At 41.0% G+C, this 21,763-nt stretch overlaps 1 pseudogene; it reads right to left on the minus strand.

The window, feature by feature from the left end:
* Positions 1 to 12,930: 12,930 nt before the first annotated feature.
* LOC149313865 (U2 spliceosomal RNA) lies at positions 12,931 to 13,024 on the minus strand (annotated as a pseudogene).
* Positions 13,025 to 21,763: the final 8,739 nt, after the last annotated feature.

The raw sequence follows: 21,763 nt of genomic DNA on the forward strand, positions 1-21,763 counted from the left end.
ACAGTAACTTCTTTTCCCTGTAAGCCCTTAAACAGGTTACTGTGAAAAAGTCTGAAAGACCAATCCAAGGGGTGACCATGACAGATGGCAGAGAAGTCACCTGTCTTCCAGGAGCAATGTCCTCCATTTTTGATCAGGAATATCTTGAATAGGAGATGGGACCTAGTGTTACTAATTCCCTTAAAAGGGAGAGGCTTCTTTTCTGTTAAGAGAGTCTCATTCTTGTTTTGACAATCCTAAAAGATGTAGGGAAGGAATGAGGAACATCTGGTCATCCAGATGTTGGTGAACAACCCCCATTAGTCCTTATCATTAACTTTACTGCCTTGTGCTGTTAGGTTCTCAGATGTCAGGGTCTGGCCCCTCTTTTCCAAAACTCAGGGCTGAGGGAGGAATCTCAGGGCAAGAATGGCCCTTTGAAAAGAAAGTAATTGTCTTTACTCTGTGCTACTGGGCCCTGCTACTGCTGGTTGCTTGGGACTGGAGTGGCTTTTCAGAGAATTCTTTTCAGAGGATCTATCTGACAACCTTCAGAGTTTTCAGAGGATCTAACTGGCAACTTTCTCCTTTTCCTTCTCTCCCCACCACCTTGGTCCCAATTTCTTCATCTGCATCCAGCCTTAGTGCTAGGTGGGAAGGAATGGTGAGTACAGGGAAATACTGAGCTGTTTTTGTTACCTGAGGAATCACTGAATAATTTACGACAGAATTGTTGCTTTGTGGTTTTTCTGGTTCTTTCCAAATGTTGTCCCCAACCTCACCTTCCTAATCCTAGCCTAAATGAATGAAGTCACAGCATAATTCCCTTTCTTGGACTGAGGTGCACATGGGTTGCACCATTGCTAGGGGAAAAGAAAGTCTAGAATGAATGTTTTTTTAAAAGGTTTGTTTGGGCACTTGATAATTTTTGTCTTTTAATACTTGATTTCACTTCTCTCTCCTTCTCATCCTACTCACCCCCCCTGGTTTTATGCCCTGATCCCTAACTCCTCATTCTCACCCCTAACAACTCCTAAGATGTTATTACATCTTATTCCTTCCTTCCTTCCTTCCTTCCTTCCTTCCTTCCTTCCTTCCTTCCTTCCTCCCTCCCTTCCTTCTCCACTGCCAACAGTTTCTGGCTAAGCTCTTTCCCTTCTCCTTTCCCCACATTCCTTCCACTTCCTTGCCTTCTCTTTCTCTTTATTCTACCCAATTATCCTAGATATATTTGTCCTCCCCTTCCTTCCACACCCCCACCTCCTTGCTCCCTTTATTCCCACTTTTATTAGCAACAACAGCCATCATCATCATCATCATCATCATCATCATCATCATCATCATCATCATCATCTCTTTTGATTCCTTCCTTCCTTCCTTCCTTCCTTCCTTCCTTCCTTCCTTCCTAAACTCATAAACTCATTCTCTTTTGTCTCCTTCCCAAAGAAAACCTTCAAATAAGAATAAGGCATGAACACCTCTTAAATTATTGTCAACAGATCCATTGGCTATGGGGCATTTCTTCCAATACTAACACCAGCAGGGCTTGGAATACTAAGATTTTAGGAGGTGTAGCAGAAAGGTCTGACTACAACAAATCTTAAAATGCTGCATCTTAAAGGGTAGGTATGGGAAATAGCAATCAAATGTATTCAGAATATGTCTCTGCGGCTACAATTCTAATCACACTTTGCAGAAACTGAAGTCTCATTCCGCCTAGTGGGATGTCCCTCTTGAATAAACTGGTTTAGTATTAGGCTGTTTCTCTAATAAGAAAAATCCCTTCTTCCCATGCTCCTGACTCCGGAACCCAGAGCTAGTGAAAAGGTAATAGCTCAGGAAATTTAATTCACCTTTAAACACCCTGGAGTGTGGTTCACTCATTTTTATTGCATGGGCAGGTGGGTGGGGAAGGAAGACTGGAAATTGAAATGGGGGGGGGGGGACCCATACATTCATTCTTCTTAAAAATCATATGAATAATTCACTTATTCAAGCTACTACTATTGAGGACAACGATGAGTGGTAATTATGTATGCCCTGATGAACAGTCCCTAAAATTTGTCTCTTTTCTTTTGGAGATGCAACAACAAAAACAAAACAACAGATGGACGTAGGTGAGAATCTTCCTAGGACTTGCCAGGTGATCAAATCCTGACCTTCATGGTGAAGGAAAACTACTGTTCTTCATTCACTTGCTCAGTCATGCTTCCTTGCACAGTGCCACCTAGTGGGCATCATGTACTTGCATCTGATTATATACCTTTCTCTAACTGTGATGAAATAGTGGCAACACCTTTGTCTCTGTCAATCCAATTATGCACACAGAGCAAAGGAACACATGGATACATTGTTAACCCCAGATTGAATATCTTTGTTCAGGTGGCACCAAGAAGAGAACCTGCAGGCACAAAATCTCCAAATGCCACTGAAAATGTTGCATGGCTATCTGAATAATATGTCCATACTTATAAAGAACACATGAGACTCATGCCCTCCAACTGTTTTGGCTTGGCGAGGAGAGTCTCAATTAATCCTCTATAATACCACCTTTTCAAATGCTTTTAAAATGTCCCAGTTTCTCTCTCCTCTTCCCCTGTTGTCCTCAGTTTACTTCAATTGCTCCAAAATGAGTTCAAGGTGGAGAAGTAGTTTTGCACTCAGTGACCTCAGCAGGAGGAGAGGATGATCTTGAATATTATTGAATGAATATTATTTCAGTCACAGGGCAGAATATAGCCCTTCCCAGTAGCTCATGAGAAAGCAACCTGCAGTGGCCTCTCCTAACTAATCTATTCTTCTATATTTATAACTTTGAGTGTCTTGCCCACACTCTGATGTTGCTTGACCATATGTGTCCTGGTTTTCATCTGTGAAATGCTGAAGGGTATAGAGAATAGGACAGAATGTTACACCAAGAACTACTCCTTTCTGGGATACTCTGTTCTCTTTTACCTCCTGCCAACACTTGCCACAGTGTGGGGCTCAGTCCTCATTGGGCTGGTTTATTTCCCCCATATACACATATTTAAGGTATTCCTTTCTGAGGTGTTTAGGAAGGAGTGTTGCTTCGGTAAATCTCAAGGATCATACGATTTTAACAATATGTCTTTCATGTACATGGACAGTGTCATTTCTGGGCTACATTAGAGCTAGCAATGGGAGAACTGTGATTTGATATTACTCAACCTCCAAATGATAATAATAGGATAATAATAGGAACCCAACAGGGAAAATAGTGGGCAGTGAGCCATGTAGCTTGAGTGTTGGACTATGACTCTGGAGAACAGGGTTTGAATCCCTGCTTGGTCATGAAACCCACTGGGTGTCCTTGGGCAAATCATACTCTCTCAGCCTCAGAGGATGGCAATGGCAAACCTCCTCTGATGAAACTTGTCAAGAAAGCCCTGTTATACATTCATCTTAGGGTCAACATAAGACATACCAGAAAAAAACAAAAACAACAACAATCCTTGTACATCCCAGCTGCTGTAGGAGGCAAGGTTGCCAGGTCAGCAGAGTTGAGTTCCCCGAGATTTCACAGGAAAACTAGAGACCAAGGGGAAGATCCTTGTAATGTCAAAGAAATGGCTCAGGGGGTATAGTAGGGAAAAGTTGGCAAAATGAGAACATTGCTCCTCCACCCCCTCAAATATTTCTGCCCCACCAAAATGAAAACTCCTTTCAGTCCCCAAATTTCTAGGATTGTAGAATGTGAGGAGATTATCACACAAGGCTTCTACAGTACAGCAACCACATTTTTGAAGCACATGGAAACGTACTGGCATTGAAGCAATCTTTACTGCACTTCTGCTTCAATACCAATACAGTGCTGCACTGGTATCTGCACTGTTCTGCTTCTGGCATGCAGATAGGTCATGGGGAAGGGTGGTAGTGGTGGTGAAGAAACATTGGGCAGCAGGGGGTGGGGGGAAGAGAGAGCAGGCAGCAAGGCTGAGATTGGAAATGTGTTGGTAGCCAGGGCTGCTTCTTCTCCCCACTCCCAAAGCTCAGTGCTAGTGTGGGCACATTCACACATCAGCAAGAGCAAGAGCAAGTACATTTCTATACCACTTATCAGTGAAATAGCACTCCCTAAGCACTTTATAATGTGTAAGCCAATTGCCCCCAACAAGCTGGGTATTCATTTTACTGACCTACAAAAGGATGGAAAGCTGAGTGGATCTTCTCAGCCCTCCTCTAGGATTGAACTTACAACGTTGTGGCTGCAGTAACAGAATTTAACCACAGTGCCACCAGACAGCCATGACTTCATATGATAAGTATCAGCCAAAAACACTTTTATTCTGTTAAAATTCTGGGTTTTTTAAAGCTTTGATAGACTTCTAAGAGTGAGATAGGTAGAACTTTCATACCAAATTTATTGTAGAGAGATCTTGTAGCACCTTTGAGACTAACTGAAAGAAAGAATTTGGCAGCATAAGCTTTCGTAGACTTCAGTCTACTTCCTCAGATGCTTTAGGAAATAGACTGATTTCTACAAAAGCTCAAGATGCCAACTTCTTTCTTTCAGTTAGCCTCAAAGGTGCTACAAGATCTCTCTATGTACTGATTCTCCAGACTAACATGACTGTATCTTTGAATTCTGTATTTACTGTGTTCACATTCCTTTGTTACCTTTGTTGCTTCTGCCTTCCTTTGAATTGTTAAACTGCATTTCTAATTGCTCACCTGATATTTTAAGTTACTGCAATGGTTTAGGGACTTAAGGAGTACAGAATTTTTATGCCCTCATTTTCCTCTGCATAGCTACAATTCTGGAGTGACCCATTGTGATATTATACTACTGGGTCTTTGTGCTTCATACAGCTGGGGGCAGGCAAGGGTTGACTGTGAAAAGAAATTAGCTAGATGAACTACAGTCACCCCTCCTTATCCACAGATTCAATCATACACAGCTTGAAAATATTCAAAAATGTATGAATTCCAAAAAGCAAACCTTGATATTACCATTTTATATAGGGGGCACCATTTTGCTATGCCATTTTATATAATGGAACATGACCATCCACGGATTTTGGTATCAACATGACAAATAAATTCATAAAAAATATCAGTAACTACATAGAAAGGACAATTCAATTACTAACAATAAGCTCCAGCTTCAAAAAGACCTTGTGAAAATGGTAACAGACACATACCAAGGATAAGTCCACAACAATAGTTCATCTAGCTTATTTCTGATTGCTATATTTAGTATATAAACAGTCATTTACCTGTGTTGGAGTTTATAGTATGGGGAGGTAGAAGCTTGTTGTGATTTTTTTCAGTGACTGTGAAAAGGGAAATAAAGGGAGTCTGGGTAAAACCTGTCTGTCCAGGTAATGTGGCAATCAAGGGCCAGAGGGAAAAACATTGGTTTGGTGGCTTCAGCGGGGGCAACATTATATAGCATAGTGCACAATATAGTGCATTTAGAGTACAGTATTCTTGTTTTGGAGTATCACTGTCCAAGGCACACTCAGCACCTTCTGAGATTGCTTCTGTCTCTGCTCCTTGCATCTTATATAGTCATTCCTGTAGCAACACACATGACACAGTTTTCCCAAGTCCTGTGTTGATTCTATGGCTTGTGGAAGTGTCACCATCAGCTCACAAGGAGTTTCTTATTGCAGGGCTTCTGCAAGAAGAAGGCAGATAATAATAATAATAATAATAATAATAATAATAATAATAAGTAAATGTACAGCTCTTCATAAATAAAGGTTAATAATAATAAATAATAGGATTTATTTATATGCCGCCCAATCACTGGGAATCCGGGCGGCTTACAACAGAGGGGATAATAGACGGTTCCCTGCCCTCAGGCTTACAATCTAAAAGACACGACACAAAAGGAGAAGGAAATGGTGTGTGTGTGTGGGGGGGTCAGGTCCAGTATTCTTCTCTCCCTCTGAGCCTGGACCAAGGCAGATGGACTGGAGGGAGGGCTCTGCTTCAGGCTAGCCCTGATGGAGCTGGGCTGGCCTGGTCAACTCCCTCATAGGCCGGAAGATGACAGTTATGGAGGGAGGAATCTCTTCTTCCAGGCTAGCCCTGATGGAGCTGGGCCGGTTTGGTCAACTCCCTCATAGGCCGAAAGATGACAGTTACGGAGGGAGGACCCTCTTCTTCCAGGCTAGCCCTGATGGAGAAGATGGTTGCAATGCTGGTATTCTGCTTCCTGTTTTGCCTCAAATGCAAAAGGGCCCCAAATGTACCAGTAACCCTCTGGATCTCTTCTAGTCCCCTGCCCTCACTCTTGGCTCTTTGGTATGCCAGTGTTGCACAAGCACATCTCTTACACACAAATGTCTTCCAGATGAGCTAGGAATCCCTGGTGCCACTGACAATGAGTAGCAATGGGTTTTTATTGTTGTTGTGTACCTTCAAATCGTTTCCAACCTATGGCAACCGTAAGGTAAACCTATCACAATGTTTTCTTGGCAAGATTTTTCAGAGGGGATTTGCCATTGCCATCCTCTGAGGCTGAGAAAGTGTGACTTGCCTGGGGTCACCCAGTTGGTTTCATGGTTAAGCAGAGATTTAAACCCAGTTCTCCAGACTCATAGTCCAATGCTCAAACTATTACAACAAGCTTGAAGCCATTTCTTACACATAATCAAACTTTCTCCTCTTCTAGTAGGGTTTGCCCTGTGGTTTAAGTCCCCATCAGTGATCTGGGAAGTCCAGCGATTCCAAAGATGGAGCTCTGAAATTTGACAACCCTACTATCAAGATTTCTCTAAGCTAAAAGGGGAGAGATATTTTTACTGATTCTCTTTCTCTCATGTTTCCTCTGCTCTAGAGGAGTGGTGGTGGTGGTGTCTCATAGAAAAGCATGGAGGATACAAATAATAATAATAATAATAATAATAATAATAATAATAATAATAATTATTATTATTAATGAAAATCCATTCCTTTCTGTTCCCAGATGCCTCCAATGGACGAATGAGGAACACAACTGGATATAAGACAAAGTGAAAAAATTCTGTCTTGCTTTCACTTTTGCTTTGCACCCCTAGGGGCTTAAGCCTGCCATGTAATGTTGTCAACTGAATACCGTGGTGAAAACATATTTCTGGCACCTAGAATCACCAGATGAACATACATAGCAAGCTGTGGCTGGATTATAGTGGATGGAAAGAAACAAACACCTACTCATTTCCTTTCCAATCTGTACTTCTGCATTCTCTTCTCTAAAATATACACTAACCCTGGCATGAACAATTCAGCAGCTCCTACAGCTACATATCTGCCCCATTGTCTTGTCCATCACCTCAGCAGAAATTAACCAAGAGTTTTAATATTGATACTCTTGGAAATTCTGTACAGAAATGAGGACAGGGTTTGACAGATATCAGTTCTGGCTGGTTGAACAAAACATACCAATACACATGATAATAATGAAAACCATGTAAACTATTAGATTATTTTCATGTTAGTAAGAGGATGGTTGTGGTATATAGGACATCTTACTTGATTTACTTGATTTCTCATGAGAGTTTTAATTGTTTATTATTATTGAAATTTATTTCATTTGATTTATAACCTCTTCTTCATTAGTATCTCATGTCAGGTAGCAATTATATTAATAATGATAAAATGAAACAATATCTAATAAATGTATGTATCTAGTGAAGCCAACAAACAATCAAATAATCAACTATGGGAACTAACTGCAGCAGTAGCTTATCACTTAATGCCTGTGTTACCACTGTGGTGCACAGAACACCCGGCTGACCAATCAGAAGGCAGCTGAGGACCAGCCAATAGAATGTGGGCTGAGACTTTTAAAAAGATTCCGAGCTGACAGTTGGGAGTCAGTTGGAACTGGGACAGTTTAAAACTTCAGTTGGGGGTTTGGAATCCTGAGGGGTGGAGCTAGAGTGGAGTTGGGAAGATAGTTAGGATTATAGAGTGAGGGAACAATAAAGTCCAAGAGAGGACTGAGTTCTGATAGTTCCTGAGGGAATATTTAGTTAAAGAACTGCTTTGTTCAGAGAGGGACAATATTAGTTTTGGAGAGTCGAGAGACAAGAGACTCAGTGTAACCAGACTCAAGAAGAGGGGTTTGGGTTACATAATTTCTTGAGGGAGATTATAGCCTGTGTGGCTGAGTTAATATTTGAAAGTAAAAACTAGACCTGTATATTTATAACCAAAAGAAGACATAGTAACAACTTCCTGCCAAAGTTACCTTTGCTTATTCTGTTTCAAAATAAACATTTATTCTTGTTTATCTATCCACTTGGCCTGGTTTTTGAAATCCATCCATGCTACTGACCATTAAAAACCCACAGGGGGATTGGATAAAAAGAGGGAAAGCCTTGTGAGGTGGTGGAGAATTGTCCCATAATTTGGTGGCAGCGGGGTGGGAAAATAAAAGTCCCAAGAGCCTGCCACCTAAGAAAGGAGGTTCGTTACAACCACACCCTGCACCCCATATTATTTTGGGGTACAAACTTTTTTTATATTTTGTTATAATAGCAGTTATAGAGATGCCAAAAAGCATTACCTTGAAAGGTCATGATGACATTTAAGTGAATTTCTGATGACTGATCATTTAGACCTGAGTCCATGTGTAAAGGATCCCTGTCACATTATGGCTGTGAATATTGCTGTGTCCCAACCCCATGTCATGTGCATTTCCTTTGAAGGACACAGGACAAAGAAGTCTTTTAGTCTGAAACAGTGAGGGGCTGTGCAAGTAGCCCCGAAGGGGTGGCCTGCAGCCACCCCTTTTACATCGATATCCAGGCCATGGCCTTTCCTGGAGCAGTGGCATGCATCATATGGATGCTGTGCCCAGACTCTGCCCCCAACATGGCCTTTAAGGCTGGTCTGCACAGGGCCTAAGACAATACTTCTGTTGACCCCCATTGTGCTCCTCCACACCTTATCCTATCCCAAATTTCCTGGGGTTGTCCTGATCTTATTACTGCTTGATTAGATCAATGTCACTGCCATCAACCAAAATCCCCTTGTAACTCTGAAGTTGAAACCATCAGCCAGGTGGGAATCCCATTGTTTCTGGGATTCCAGAAAAATCAAATGAAACTGCCTCAAGTCATGTTTGGCCCATAAGTACCCCTGACTGAACACTCCTATTTTGATCAACTTTGCAATCAGGTGGAAACTCTGTTTGATTCAAACCTGCTCACTCAGTACTTCTGTCTGTACCACACAGCAAGCATACTGAGGGGTTCTACAGATTAATAATAATAATAATAATAATAATAATAATAATAATAATAATTTTTATTTATAGACCGCTATTCTGCAATGATCATAGCGGTGTACAGTAAAATTGCAACACAATACAAAAAATTGCAAGGCCTCTCTCCCCCTCAAGATGGTGGTTGGAGGAGGGCTCTTTGTCTTCAGGCCTGGCCTCTTTCCCCCTCAAGATGGTGGTTGGAGGAGGGCTCTTTGTCTTCAGGCCAGGCCTCTCTCCCCCTCAAGATGGTGGTTGGAGGAGGGCTCTTTGTCTTCAGGCCAGGCCTCTCTCCCCCTCAAGATGGTGGTTGGAGGAGGGCTCTTTGTCTTCAGGCCAGGCCTCTCTCCCCCTCAAGATGGTGGTTGGAGGAGGGCTCTTTGTCTTCAGGCCAGGCCTCTCTCCCCCTCAAGATGGTGGTTGGAGGAGGGCTCTTTGTCTTCAGGCCAGGCCTCTCTCCCCCTCAAGATGGTGGTTGGAGGAGGGCTCTTTGTCTTCAGGCCAGGCCTCTCTCCCCCTCAAGATGGTGGTTGGAGGAGGGCTCTTTGTCTTCAGGCCAGGCCTCTCTCCCCCTCAAGATGGTGGTTGGAGGAGGGCTCTTTGTCTTCAGGCCAGGCCTCTCTCCCCCTCAAGATGGTGGTTGGAGGAGGGCTCTTTGTCTTCAGGCCAGGCCTCTCTCCCCCTCAAGATGGTGGTTGGAGGAGGGCTCTTTGTTGTGCCGATTGTGCCGAAGGGGCAGCCTGCAGCTACCCCTTTCACACTGGATTGGGGCCACTGCAACCTCACACCATGTTCCTGATCTGGCCTTTCAAGGGTGCAAAAAGGAGCTCCCTTTTGCACCCTTAAAAGGAAGCCATAGCTCCAGTGGTGCAGCTATATGGGGCCCCTTCAGCGCTGCATCATCTGGACGCAGCGCCAGAGGTGTGCCATGATGCCGTGCAAAGTCTGGAGTGGTGTGTGGCATCAGGGCACCCGGGGGGGGGCGGAGTCAGGTGTGTATTGTCAGGATGCTGTGCCCTGACTCTGTCTCCAGGTCAGACATTCAGGCTTGTCTGTAAAGGCCCTGAGTCACATTCAACTCCCAGCTTTCTCCCAGACTGGAGCTGGTACAATAAGGAGCAAACGCTGATTTTAGCAATTATTATGTGGGACATGCTCTGTTAAGGACTTGGCATAGATATAAACCAAAGCTATGTCATAAGATACCTTTATGGGTTTCAACACAAAAAGTTTTTTTTATAGAAAAGAAATTATTTTATTACAACTGTTCGATAATCATATGGAGAATCCATATGGAAGACTACTACAATATATGATTGCTGTAGCAAGATTGTTGTAAACCCAGAAATGGAAGAACATAATGATCCCATCAAAGGAAGTCTAGCTAGTAAAATTATTGGACTCAGTTGAAATGGATAAGCTGTACTCAGAGGGATCTTGAAACGGTAGTACATGCTCTGGTAACCTCTCGATTGGATTTCTGCAATGCGCTCTACATGGGGCAACCCTTGTACCAAACCCAGAAGCTACAATTGGTACAAAACATGGCAGCCAGACTGGTCACTGGCATATCCAGGACCAGCCATATAACACCAGTGCTTAAAGATCTGCACTGGCTGCCTATTCGCTTCCGGGCGCAATACAAGGTGTTGGTTATAACTTATAAAGCCCTAAATGGCTTGGGCCCAGGATACCTAGAGGACCGCCTCTCCCCATACAATCCGCCCCGCACACTCAGAACTTCTGGGCAGCAACTACTGAGGGTCTCTGGAGCTAGATTGGCCTCCACAGCCAGGAGGACCTTTACCATCTCGGCCTCGACCCTCTGGAACTCGCTGCCCGGAGAGCTCCGCTCGGCCACCTCCCTAACCCATTTCAAGAAGGAATTAAAAACCTTCTTGTTTAAGTGTGCATTCCCAGATTCAGGCTCCAGCTAGTCTCCCCCCCCCCCCCCCCCCAGACAGCAGTAGTTATGCTGGCCAGAATTGGTTTTAACTGTGATTTTAATTGTATCTATTGTGTTGAATATTTGCACTGTGTTGTATTGTCTTTGATAGATGTTGTTCACCGCCCTGATTGAAAGAAGGGCGGTATACAAATAAAATTTTTATTATTATTATTATTTTACTCTAATAAATAAACTTCTCTTTAGGAACTTTAACAACAGATTGGGAACCTTTAATCATTATTTCTGCAGGTGCAGAAAAATAAAATATTAATTGTGGGTTTTGAAAATTAGTAGGAATAAATAAGTGGTAAAAAAAGTGTGAGATATTTTCATATAGGAGAGGTAAGACTTCATATATAAAACCAACAATAAAAAAGTTGGAAGTACATATTTCACTCTTCCCCTTTTTTGTTTTCTGTTTTTCTTTTATGTTTCTGTTCTGCTTTATTCTCTCTTTTTATGTGTACTCTTTTAATGTAGTTAAAATTCTTAATAAAAATAAATTTAAAAAAAGCTTCTGCTGTAATAAATACATTGAGTCATGAAGGTGCCAGAAAACTAAAGGAGATTGGGTATATTCCAATAACTGCAGTTTGGGTTGTACAGGTTAAAATGAGTTCCTAAACAAATTAACTTTAATCATATAACATTATTGCTTTAGTGCCATAAAAGTCAGCATACATGATTTGGCCTTGGTTCAGGGAGTCAACAACAACTCTTTCTCAGCACTGTCAGAAATACAACCCTCAGTAAAAAATTTAGAGTGTGTGACAACCCCAAAAAAGAAAATCCTCAATAATGTGCTTGACCTCTTCTAGTGAAGGCAAGGGGAGCATGAAGAGAAAAACCATCAGTGCAGTTGGGCTGCTAAGCCAGAACAAATTGCTAAATCAATAGTAAAAAAAAGAGTCTGGCAAACAGCATTGAGACATTCACCAGAAATACAAATGTGCTCCAGTCTTGCAAGCTTTAGCGGGTAAGCGATTTGTATGGCTTGGTAAGCTATTATCTTCCACACTGTGCTGTTTTAAACAGATTGTTTCATCTCAGGTTGAATATGCACATCATATCATCCTGGACTCCAGACACTAACCATGTGCTATACAGATCTCAACTCAAAGCCAACAAGAGTTTTTGTTTGTTTGTTTTTAAGAGAAAAAACAAGGCAATCAATCAAATAAGATTCCAAGGAGAGTGAATGAAGCAAGAATCAACCCACCTTTGGTTATATGGAACTGAAAAGGAATGAATAGTTTCCAGTTTTCATCAAAGAAGCAGGATACTACATTTAATCCTTGATGAGCTCCATGAATATTTAAAATGTTTTGGATTCAGTTCTCCCCTCTGACAGGAACAGCAGACTTGCAGAACACCTGGTTTAAAGCAATACTCACAAGTGAGTGAATATGGTTCGAGCAAAGTGTGTTCATTAAGGAAAAGTGGCCTTCCAGAAGAAAAACTTAGGGATAGGCCGCTGCTCTACTGCTCTATTCCTTCAATATATGCAAGGCTAGGCACAACATCACCACAAAAATGAGAAAGATCAGAATGGTTAAATAAAAGATGGCTAGCATTCTAACATGAAGGCTTCTGGATCATTCACAATAAAACGAGTGACAAATCTCAGAGTGCTTCAGAGTCCTAAAGCTTGGTGACTGCAATCAGCTTCACAGTGTAGTTGCATCTCCTTCTTTGGAGGTCTTTAAACAACGCTGGATGGCCATCTGTTGGGAGTGCTTTGATTGTGAGTTCCTGCATGGCAGGGGGTTGGACTGGATGGCCCTTGGGGTCTCTTCCAACTCTAGGATTCTATGAACCGATAGTCAGAATCTAAAAGGATACTACACTTGATCTTAGCCGAAAGGCCGAGAAGCGATGCCTCGAGGAGGAGGAGGGCATCTCTTTTTTCTGATGCAGCTCTCCATGCCAAATTGGTCATAGAGATCTGGGAAATGCCCTGAAGCCAGTTTACAGGCATCATGAATGGCTGCATGCCTGCAGGATGATAGAGGAATAGGTTTCTATCCCACTGATGATCAGGCACCCGTATGACATTGATTCTAGTTCTAAGTCATTATCCATTGGCAGGATGGAGAGAGTATGGGCCTTCTGAAGGGCTTAGACTGCAAAACTCTCATCATTAGCTTTTCTGGCATGGGATGACACCATGGGGGGGCAAGTTGGCCACCCCGGTCTATTGTTTAGCAGTCTTAATGTTCAGATACTGGGCATTCCTGGGTTAACTATTGGTTGCAATAAAAATATGGCAATATTTATAGATACGGAATAATGGAGGGGTGAGAGAAAGAAAGAAGAGGGAGGGGGCTTTCATTTCTTGACATTTGGCAACATTGAATCAAATCTTTGTCTGATGCCGTGTCATGCCATGCTGACAGAGGCACATCTTTCCCTCCCATTTGTACTTTGTGAACTGATCGCTGATTGTGTTTTGTTAGAATTTGTCCTAGTTTTACACATTATACAGTTGTCAAGCGTCCAACTCATGAAATAGCTATATGAGTCATTCCATCTTGAGCCATTCATACATCCTGCTATGTTTTATTTTTTCATACTGAACTGTGCATTTGGAGAGAAAAGAGAATGACAGCATCATGGTTCTGGATTGCCACAAGATGAATCATATGTACTATGTTTTATTGTGATGAGAATGAGGTATAGTGAACCTTGAGGTCACATACTCCTCCTTGTTCCTTTTGCCCCTCAGTGCGGCTGTGTGGTGGTTAGTAACTTTCACTTCCGTTTTTTTATCAGTTGTTTCTTGTTACTTTAAATCTGGGAAACTGTGGTTAATCTTAGTTGTAGTTGACTTGCCACAAACCATCTTCAAACCATGGAATTAGCTTAGTTCAACAAGCCATAGGTAAGATAAATCTGGTTTGGGTTTCAGACATAGTACTGATGTGTTGTTAATATTAAACAATAGGTGCAGGATTTCCTTCCCCTGCTGGCCATATCCTTGAACTCATTTATCATAATATCTGCATTAGGGAACCAAAATTTCCATGTAAATTGGACTCTGGATGAGCATAAGGGCAGCAGTGACCAGCATTCATTTTCCTACTCCTTCCCTTCTGTGCACTTTTTTGTCTACACAAAAGAAACATATATAGCATCTTTCTGCCTCCATCCATTCAAATTGCAAATTGCATTTCTTCCCCCCATATTTCTCCCTACGACTAGGGAGGAACATTTTTAAATTCTAGGGTATATTGCATTTCATAAGCTGAAGAAAGATTCCCAACTACCAGAAAACATCTTTTGTCATTAGCTCCTCTTGATGCAATGCCAATGGATTGTCTGGGCTATTAACCAGTAATCAGTCTAGCAAAGAAATGATCATCCAGCAGCTGTAACAATATAATAAAGAAGTTATCTAAACTCTCAATGCTTATATTGTCCTGTTTATTACCCATTGGCTCAGTGGCATTATAGATTCATTCATCCTGCTCAATGTGATTTATTTAGGTTGTGATCCTATACCCACTTACCTTGGAATAAGCCCATTGGACTCAATGGAGCTTACTTCTGAGTATGAGACTGTGCTGCATGTTTCCCAGTTTCATCTTGATAAAAACTTCTCTTACATTAAAAATGCATTCCTGTCCAGGGGTACCTTTTTTTTTTTTTTTACTACTGTGAGCCCCTTATCTAGCATTTTATCAAATTACATGCTGAATAGGCCTTTTGCAATGAAAAATATCTAACTTTGTAGAAGAAGAACATCTGGGAGTTCAAGACAGAAAATGACCCAAACCCTTATATAAAGTCTGTCTAGAGCATATCATTGAGCCATAGCTTGAATCTCTTTGCTGGGTGGAAAACAGCATCGTTCCAGCAGCCTGGGGAATCAAACATTATTATTATTATTAACCTTTATTTATATAGCGCTGTAAATTTACACAGCGCTGTACATACAATCTTTTAGTTAGACGGTTCCCTGCCCTCAGGCTTACAATCTAAGAAACTTCTATAAAAGGAAAATCAGCAACCAAGATTTCTAACAAAATAATTATTTCCATCAAGGCAATGTATAAATGAAGCATGGCTCATCAAATATCAAGCAGTTTCTACTGCTGAAGAAACCCCATATTTGCAGACGATTCCCAAATCAGGAGGGGTTGCCAGTACTGCAGGGGATAGGGTCAGTATTGTAAACTGACATTAACATACAGTATTACAAATCTGGGATGAAACTAACAAAATGAATTTCAACAGGAAGAATTGTAAGGTGCTATATTTAGGCACAGAATTTGCCTCTCCCCCCCCCCCCAAATGAACAGATATGGGATGGGTGAGATTTGATTGACAACCATACATGTGAACAGGATCTGGGAGTCATAGTTGACCACAATCTGAATATGAGTGCACAGTGTGATATGGCAGCTAAATAAGCTAGTATGATTCTAGGCTGCATCAACAGGAGTGTAGTATCTAGATCGAGGGAAGTAATAATGTGACTCTATTGGTCAGGCCTCACCTGGAATATTCTGGACACTGCAATTCAAGAAGGATGTTGATAATCTTGAGGGTGTCCAGAAGAGCGTGACCAAAATGGTGAACAAAATCGAAACAGGCCCGGTGCGGAATGAAGGTGGTGGGAAGGGAACAGAATGGGGTTATCACCTATTTTACTGCATGGGAGAACGTTGCCAATGTCGCCAGAAGTCCCCAATCCATTTCCCAGCCATCCCACAGGAGGCAATTTTCAAGAATGATTCTGAACAGTTCTTGAAAATCGCCTCCTGTGGGATGGTTGGGGAATAGATCGGTGATTTCTGGTGGCATCAGCGAAGTTCTTGCGGCGTTCCCCCATGTGGTTAAATAGGTGATATCCCCATTCTGTTCCCTCCCCGCCCCCTTCCGTTCCACACTGGGCTCATCCCCAGGGCCCATGCGAATAAACTCCAACGGCCAATGATGAGCTTAGGGAGCTTGGTATGTTTAGCCTGAGGAAGAGAAGGTTAAGAAGGTAACATGATAGCCATGTTGATATATTTGAAGGGATGTCATATTGAGACTGGAGCAAGCTTGTTTCCTGCTGCTCCAGAAAATAAGGCCCAGACCAATGGAAAAGAGATTCCACTTAAACATTAGGAAGAACTTCCTGACAGCAAGAGCAGTTTGACAGTGGATATGGTGCCTTGGAGAGTGGTGGAGTCTCCTTTGAATTTTTTTAAACAGAGGCTGGATGACCACCGGCTGGGAGTGCTTTGATTGTGTCTTCCTGCATGGCAGGGTGTTGGACTGAATGGCCCTTGAGGTCTTTTCCAACTCTTATGATTCTATGATTCTTTCTTATTATGTCAGTATTCTCAACTTTCCTCTCCTGCTTAATTCCTTTTCCCAATTTTATCTCCTCCCATGCTTCCTCATTACATTCATTTAGAATTCATATCTGGTTTCTGAGGTTTATTTATTCATTTCCTGCATTTTTGTCAGACTGGATCTCAAGGCAATTTACAAATGTTAAAACATATAAAGCTAGGAGGGATGGTTCACATCACATCAGAAAAAACTACTAATGCAAAACATGACCATTAAAAAGTAAACAACAAATAAATGGTGCAGTATACTCTGAAGGACCCCTCTCCATTGCTAAATCAGTCCTCAAAGACCTGCCAGAAGCTTTACCCACCTACAGGATAATGACAAGGAAGCCACCAGTCTAACTAGGAAGGGAATTCTAGAGCCTGGGGACAACCACTGAGAAGTTCTTCCATTAGCAATGTGGTGGTGAGACAGAGAAAAGAGCCTCCACAGAAGGTCTCAACACATGGGCAGTCTCATATGGGAGAATACAATCCTTCAAGTAAACTGAATCTTTCTCCAATGAGCTGTTAGCATACCCTACATACCCCATGCTGTGTCTGGGGTCCCCATATCTCATATTTCATGTTTGGAGCCAGCATGTTCTTGAGAAGTCATGATAACCTTTTGATACACTAGATCAGGTTCTCAGGAGAAAAGGAATGAGACCTGAGGCATGTGAACAATCCAGGTAGTAATACAATCAAAGCTGATAAGTGCTTCTTCCTTCCAACAAGTCATCTGCATTTCTTCTTGAAACCTGAGATAAAAGATCTCCTTGCACCCAAAGCAGTAATCCAACCTCTGTTGTGTTCTCAGCCATGCTTCCCTGCCCACCCACCCATGGGATATCCTAATATAATCACTGTATTTGTCACACTAAAAATAAAACCTTCGACCAGTCCAGAATCCCATTGTCAAATCCTGGAAAGAAAAAAAAAGGACATCCAGCCTTTGCTACCTTCCAAGATATCCCACTGCTTGGGGCTAGATTTCAGGTATAAATATTGGTCCCAAGAACCTAGTCTCTGCATGCTCACAGTACACATATAGTTGTCCCAGGCTGCGCCCCATTTATGAAATTGTGCCACCCTCAGGATGAGACATTCCAGCTTTCCATGATCTACTCATCAGACAGGTAATTATCACTCCCTCACATACTCCTCAAACTCTGCTGTCCAGTTTCCATATTTCCATTTCAGTTAGCTTTGAATGCTATGTCTGTGTGTAATCATACTCTGTATTTTCCTAAATAAGATTCTCTTTGTTCACCCAAACCTGGACCTTTCCTGATTTATTACTGGTATATACAGGTGCAAATGGTCCTAAAGGTTACCCAGCCTCTTGCAAAAGCTAATTTCCCCAATAATTAAAGTAATGCTGTCATATTTGGTTGGGATCCCCAGTTCCCCCAACTTTCTTTGGGTAACAGAGTTCAGGAATCACTCATAGCTCTCCTTTTCCCATTTTAACAACCCTGAAGGGTAAATGAAATGAAAGATAGTTACTTGCATATCCCCTCTAACATATAGTTAGATCACAAGAGCAGTATTTAAAGAATAATTGTGTGTGATTATTTCAGAGGGGCACTGCTGACAATATTTCTGGTTCTGCAGAAGGTAGTGGTTCTTATAATCATTGACATGAGCTTTTGGACCACATATTCATTCCATGGGCACAAATCTCTTTCTTTAAACAATGATGATTGTCTTCTACTCCAGTGTTCTCAATCACAGCTCGGTTGAGAAAAGTAGGAGGACAAAAAAACACAACAAAAAACAACACCTGGATTAATCCTCAGAGTACTAAAGTTTTCAGGTTTGTTTTCCTGGCTGTTCTACTGTGCTGTCCACCATTTATGGCTTGTGGCAATTCTGCTTAAGCTTATTATTTATATATAAATCTGTAGGTGAATGATGTCCAGGCCAGTGATGTAAGGTTTTTTTTTAAATCGTGTATGGGAATATCATGTGATTTCTCTATGCTAGTTACTGTCCATTAAGGATATAATTATTCACTGCACAGTTTTTTAAAGACTGTTCATAGTTGGGCATTTTTCTGTGCAGAAAAATGGCATTTTGTGTATGTGTACAAAAAACAGCATTTTCTACACACACACACATAACAGAAGGCAGCATTGTCTGTGCAGAAACTAACATTTCTTTGAAAATATATTCTTTTATGTAGAAAACATGCTGTTTCCATGCAGAATATGCTGTAGTGGGGATTTATTCTGTACAAAATTTGCATGTGGCCATTTGCCAAAGGACAGTGCTTTCTTTTCTTGAAACAGCAGTGGTATTACTTTCTGACAGAAAAAGTTGTTTTCTGTACAGAATATGTTTCTTTTTATATGCAAAAACAAAACAAAACCAATATGCATTTTTTGCTGAATTAAGTTCCAAACTGCAAAGATACTCATCAGTCCAGGGCTTTCTTTGTCAGAGTTTTTCAACAGATGAGAAACATATTTTTTTATCATTTTAAGACTATTTTTAAAATATGCTTTCCACTCCTTTAATGTTTCTCCATTCTCAAATGTTCAATAATGTGGGGTGAATCTGCCTACCAATATAATTCTGTTGTAGAGCTGCACCTGTTAATTCCAAATATTTAAATCCAATAATTGTCTTTGCATTGTCTCCATTGTCTAGTGCTAATAGCCTAGTGATCTATCTGCATGGCAGTCATTTGAGAATTATCCTAGAGCTTTGTACACCTGACCTGTTTTAATTAAACTTAAGTGTTGAAATGAGCAGAAATCACTTCCTTCTTGATATTACTTGTTTAATTTCAGTACTGCATTATTGAATAAAAGAACATTTACAAATGTGTAATCAGTCATATTGAAGTGCTACTGCAAGTATTAGATCATGCTTTAATGTATAATCAATAGCTGAAAAACGTAACTAATAATTTTCCCAGTGGATGCAACTATATTTTAGAAAGGAAAAGACATAAAACATTCTTGGTTCAAGAAAAAACTTTGGTCGGCTTGTAGACCAGCCAGTCAATATCACAACTTGCCAACTGAGCACTTGATGGTAAAGAGAAAAGTCTAGCAAACTTACAATCTGACTAGAGTACGCATGACAACCAAAGGCTTCAGTCAATAGGCTTTGATCTCGAATATGTGATGGTCATGTCTGATTGCTACCCACAATCTTTTGCCAAAAGAAGAGTCAATACATTCTTGCGGAAGCACTTCAAAGTCTGTGTGCCTTCGGAAATGCCTATGAGTCCAAACGCTGTTAGAAACTCCCATCTTTGATCAGCTTTTGCTCCTCAAACTCTGAGTTATTCACTAAAATTCCCTTGAAGTCCTGAGTGCTAATGTAAGATTTCATCAGCCACTGTTCTAAAGCATACACCTGAATGTTTTCATTAGCAAACTTAATTTCCAGGCACTCAAATAGATGCTGAGTGTTTTTGTGCCATACTTCAGCTTAAGTCTGGAAAGGGTCAAGGAGCAATACTGTCATTAGGGATGCAAAATATCTTGTATGAATTTATTCAGTTTGTGAACTGTGAGACCGCTAACAAATGTGTGCACATATTTTAAACTTTTCCTGTCACTGGAATCAGATTCACCACCCCTGGTTTTATTTTTCAAATTATGCACAAATGAAGGTGCATGACTATAAATGTGCTTGTTTTAAAAATGTGCAAAATATGCTTTAGTCAATGGGGAAAAGCATACAAATGCATACGTTAAAGAAAAATGTATAAACAAATGTGCATGTTATGTGCAGAGCAAAACATATACAAATGTCAATGCCAATTGACAAAGTAAGTCTTGTAATTGGAAACAGAACTGAATGATATGAGAATGCTTGTGGAATTCTGAGAAATGCATTGCAAATGAAATGGATAGCTTTTCACATGCCTAGCTTTGCTTAGTCATATGACACTAAGCACCGAGTTCTATGTTTTTGTTTGGGAAAAATCACAGATTTTTCTTTAGTGATCATACTATTCTAAACTTTCTGTCCTCTAAGAGCTGTTTTGAGTCCCAATTCTGGGGAATAAGCAGGATATAAATAAATATAATGATACTAATGTTATTAGTATTATTAGTGGCACCAAGAAGGGTATCTTGCCTCCAAAAGCCATTTAACACAGAAGTACCTTTACTTAAAAAGGTCTGATACCTATATTTGTAAATGACAACACAGCAGGAAGAAGTTTGGAAGCACTCATGCAATAATGTCTCCCTATGGGTAGTATCATATCACCTTCTTTCCTTACCGTGATATTTTCATAGCTTTTCTGTGTAGTTACAGGTGTGTCTTCAATCGTCTGAGGATGATTGAATAAGCTCAGCTTTATGACCCTGTTACCTAGTTGTAAAACAGCTACAGGAAAGAGTTGAGACTTGAAACCTATTTCAGTGTCATGTATGTACGCCAAAGTAAGAATGGATGGATGCCAATTTTCAGGACAGGCCAATTTCACATACTACTACTGCTACTACTACTTCTCCTCATGCAACAAGGTGGAGCACAACAGCAGATAAGCAAACACATAACTTCACATAAAAACAAACAGTTTAAAAGAACAAATAACACACATATTAAAACAACCCACATTTTAATTCATCGTTTAAATCCACAATTTAAAAATAACCTGGTCTTTAAAGCAATTTAAAATTTGGACAGTATATCCATTCATCTGGCAAGCCAGACATACATGTCTAGTGGTTGCCCATCATAAATCACTCCTAGGTGATAGTTTGTAAGGTATGACTATTCTTGTTTACCACAATCCATTTGGTGCAGAGGCCAGAATAACTGCACTGGTATGGACAGTGGCAGCAAGAGGAAAATGGCTGTGACTGCAGCAACTATTAAGGCCATTAAACCACTGGAGAAATAGACTGTGTAAAGCTAGCAAATTTGGTGTGTGTTCCCTCATCACCACTGTGTGACACCACTGTGTGACTGCCATACCACCACAGTTTGATTACTTTACTTACAGATTCCTATCACAATATATTTTTCCTTCAAGTATGCATTTTGTTGTGTGTCTTTGTTTTTGGTTTCTGGTGATCCTAAGACAATCCTATCAATGGGTTTCCTTGGCAAGATTTGTTCACAGTGGCTTTGCATTTGCCTTCCTCTGAGGCTGAGAGTGTGTGACTTGCCCAGTGGGTTTCTATCTCTGAGTAGTGATTCAAAGCTTGGTCTCTAGAGTCATAGTCCAAACATTGTGTTCTGTAAATATTAATTAATTCTGTTTATCTGTCTGGAGAGCCAGTATGGTGTAGTGGTTTGATTCCATAGCTGGGC

The sequence above is a fragment of the Sceloporus occidentalis genome, unplaced genomic scaffold (genome assembly GCF_023333645.1).
Source record: "Sceloporus occidentalis isolate IW3139 unplaced genomic scaffold, rSceOcc1.0.p SCAF_4, whole genome shotgun sequence".
NCBI lineage: Eukaryota > Metazoa > Chordata > Lepidosauria > Squamata > Phrynosomatidae > Sceloporus > Sceloporus occidentalis.